Source organism: Trematomus bernacchii, unplaced genomic scaffold (genome assembly GCF_902827165.1).
Source record: "Trematomus bernacchii unplaced genomic scaffold, fTreBer1.1, whole genome shotgun sequence".
Classification (NCBI taxonomy): Eukaryota; Metazoa; Chordata; class Actinopteri; order Perciformes; family Nototheniidae; genus Trematomus; species Trematomus bernacchii.
The window spans coordinates 43794-47500 of NW_022987794.1; the positions used below are offsets into that span (position 1 = coordinate 43794).

The following is a 3707-nucleotide window of genomic DNA, read 5'->3' on the forward strand; positions in this document are numbered from 1 at the left end:
CGAGAGAATTTGAAGCAGTCCTCCTCCTTTGGGTCTACTTCATAGATGGTGTCTTGCAGTTTAACGTACTCCTTCAGCTGCACCTGAACACACCACAGACCAGCTTCTTTAAACACCTGTTGGTGGTATATTCATTAATATCAGTATTTCACAGTAAATCCCTTACAGGCCGGAAGTCATTGCTGTAGTTTTCTGCTCTTAAAAACGTCTGCAGGTCTTTAATGTTTCCCAGCGTGGCGCTCATCCCGATAATCTGAGTGGATTCTGGAGAATAAAAACAAAAAGACGGTTAATTCAAAGCTTTTTAAGGGTTTAATAAGGAAGATTAAAGCGTCTCTTACTGGCCGTGTAGAGAACTTTAGCGAGCGTCATCTCAATGATCGCTCCTCTGCTGCCGTCGCCCAACATGTGAAGCTGCAACACAGAGGAAACATGTAAACGCCAGGTAGGGCGGTGCATTCAGAGAACAGAATAACCAAGTATAATGTTGTAAATTAATTAAGAAAATGTAAGAAGATTAAAGTGGTACATTTTGAGGGAAAATGTCGATATCTGTTCAGAATAAAAAAGGGACATTTTAGGGACATAAATCGCCATTTTACTAGAAAACAATAAAACAAAAAATTGAATAATGTTCTGGATACAAATTGTCATATTTAAGATTTTAGTCTAAAATGTATTCTTTTTTAAAACAAGGACATTTTGAGATTAAAGTCGTGAATCTGGTGGAAAATTACTTCAGATATTTTCAGAAATAAAGTGGAATATTTACAAAAATAAACTCACAGATGCACTAGAAAAGACCTTTGATAATATCTGAGAAAAAGTTGAAAAGATTCTGTAAAAACTCTGAGATTTAAGATTAATATTCTTTGAGGTTTAAAATTGTAAATTTAGGAGAAAAATTCAAATATTTTTTTAGATTGAAGTCGGAAATTTAGGGGGAAATCACACAATATCTTCTGAAATAAAGTGGATTATTAACGTAAAAAAAAACGTCTGAGATTTCAGATTACATGTATGATAAACAAACATTGATATACTTTGAGATTAAAGTTGTTATTTCAGAGTTGACCACCAGCCTTCCTCCCCACCTCGTCCACCACCACCAGCCCCAGGTCGTCGATCCTCTGGTTCTCGATCAGCGAGTTCACGAGGCTGTGGGCTTTTTCTATCGTCGCGACGTAAAGAGACCTCCTGTCTTTCCTCTTTACGGGGGGGAACCTTCCTTTACTGCCGGCGTACTCCTCCACCAGGAAGTCCAGCTCCACGCCGAAGCTCGCCAACCCTCGCACCTTCAGAGGAGACAGGAAGGAGGTCAAAGAGGGAGGAGAAGAGAGGGTTTTAGAGGACAGGCGTCCCACAGGGCTCTAATCCTGGTCCTCTTCTATTTACTGCGATATCATAATTTCTACCAAACTGCAACAAACGTTTCTGTGCAGATGACACCATGTGATCCTCCATATGGAGTCAATAGAGAAACGCAGGGGAGAGCCTTCAACTCTGGAATCAGCACTTTGTGTCCTTGTCTTAAAGTCGACTTAAAACTTTTTCTTTTCATGAATATTTATTTTTTATTAAACTATACTTTTTTATTCCTCTTTACATTTTCAACATTTACTTATACCATGTTTTATGTAATTTTAATTCGATATTTAACTTAATAATTTTTTTTTATTATAGATTATATAATTTAATTAAATTATATTTCAGATTTTTTTTTTTTTTAATATTAACTTATTTATTTATTCCTCCCTACCTTCTCCTGTCCTCCCTCCCTTCTCCTGTCCTCCCTCCCTTCTCCTGTCCTACCTCCCTTCTCCTGTCCTACCTTCTCCTGTCCTCCCTCCCTTCTCCTGTCCTACCTTCTCCTGTCCTACCTCCCTTCTCCTGTCCTACCTTCTCCTGTCCTCCCTCCCTTCTCCTGTCCTACCTCCCTTCTCCTGTCCTACCTTCTCCTGTCCTCCCTCCCTTCTCCTGTCCTACCTTCTCCTGTCCTCCCTCCCTTCTCCTGTCCTACCTTCTCCTGTCCTCCCTACCTTCTCCTGTCCTCCCTACCTTCTCTGTCCTCCCTCCCTTCTCCTGTCCTCCCTCCCTTCTCCTGTCCTACCTTCTCCTGTCCTCCCTACCTTCTCCTGTCCTCCCTACCTTCTCCTGTCCTCCCTTCTCCTGTCCTCCCTTCCTTCTCCTGTCCTCCCTACCTTCTCCTGTCCTCCCTCCCTTCTCCTGTCCTCCCTCCCTTCTCTTGTCCTCCCTACCTTCTCCTGTCCTCCCTTCCTTCTCCTGTCCTCCCTTCCTTCTCCTGTCCTCCCTCCCTTCTCCTGTCCTCCCTACCTTCTCCTGTCCTCCCTACCTTCTCCTGTCCTCCCTCCCTTCTCCTGTCCTCCCTCCCTTCTCCTGTCCTCCCTACCTTCTCTGTTCCTCCCTCTGTCCTCCCTACCTTCTCCTGTCCTCCCTACCTTCTCCTGTCCTCCCTCCCTTCTCTGTCCTCCCTACCTTCTCCTGTCCTCCCTACCTTCTCCTGTCCTCCCTCCCTTCTCCTGTCCTCCCTACCTTCTCCTGTCCTCCCTACCTTCTCCTGTCCTCCCTTCTCCTGTCCTCCCTACCTTCTCCTGTCCTCCCTGTCCTCCCTACCTTCTCCTGTCCTCCCTGTCCTCCCTCCCTTCTCCTGTCCTCCCTACCTTCTCCTCTCCTGTCCTCCCTACCTTCTCCTGTCCTCCCTACCTTCTCCTGTCCTCCCTCCCTTCTCCTGTCCTCCCTTCTCCTGTCCTCCCTTCCTTCTCCTGTCCTCCCTGTCCTCCCTACCTTCTCCTGTCCCTCCCTCCCTTCTCCTGTCCTCCCTTCTCTTGTCCTCCCTACCTTCTCCTGTCCTCCCTCCCTTCTCCTTTCCATCCCTTCCTTCTCCTGTCCTCCCTCCCTTCTCCCTTCTCCTTCGCTCCCTTTCCCTCCTCCCCCGTCCTCCTGTCCTCCCTTCTCCTGTTCCTCCCTACCTTCTCCTTCCTCCTCTACCTTCTCCGTTCCCTTCGCACCTGTCCTCTCTCCTCCCTCTCTCCTGTCCTCCCTACCTTCTCTCTCCCTGTCCTTCGCTCCGCTTCCTCCTGTCCCCTCCTGTCCTCCCTAACCTTTCCTTCCTGTCCTCGCCTCCTCCTTCTCCTGTTCCTCCCTACCCTTCTTCCTGTCCTCCCTCCCTCTCCTGTCCTCCCTGTCCTCCTCCCTTCTCCTTGTCCTCCCTCCCTTCTCCTGTCCTCCCTACCTTCTTCTGTCCTCCCTACCTTCTCCTGTCCTCCCTTCTCCTGTCCTCCCTCCCTTCTCCTGTCCTCCCTGTCCTCCCTACATTACTCCTTCTCCCTGCACCAGAGAGACGTACGGCAGGATGAACAGAGCGTCCTTCTTCCTGCAGAGCAGCTCTCTGAGGATCAGGATCTCGGCCACCAGAGTCTTTCCTCCGCTGGTCGGCAGCGAGTAGATCAGGTTCTTCCGGCGCTGAACGGACGGCAGGTTCAGACACGTCTCCTGCCACTCTGAGACAAAGACAAGAATATAATATGTTAAACTATAGTTTGGAATTTTAAGAGTCCAACAACGGAAAATAAATCACAAAACTGTTTTTAAAGTCATTTTTAAAGCAAATTATAAAATGTCTCTGAGACACAACACACTAAGTTATAAGGAACAGAAAATAATTTAGCAACAGATTAAAATAAAAA

At 46.8% G+C, this 3707-nt stretch overlaps 1 pseudogene; it reads right to left on the reverse strand.

Moving 5' to 3' along the window:
- Positions 1-181: 181 nt before the first annotated feature.
- The window catches only part of LOC117497824, a 5551-nt pseudogene continuing 2025 nt past the window's right edge, over positions 182-3707 (reverse strand).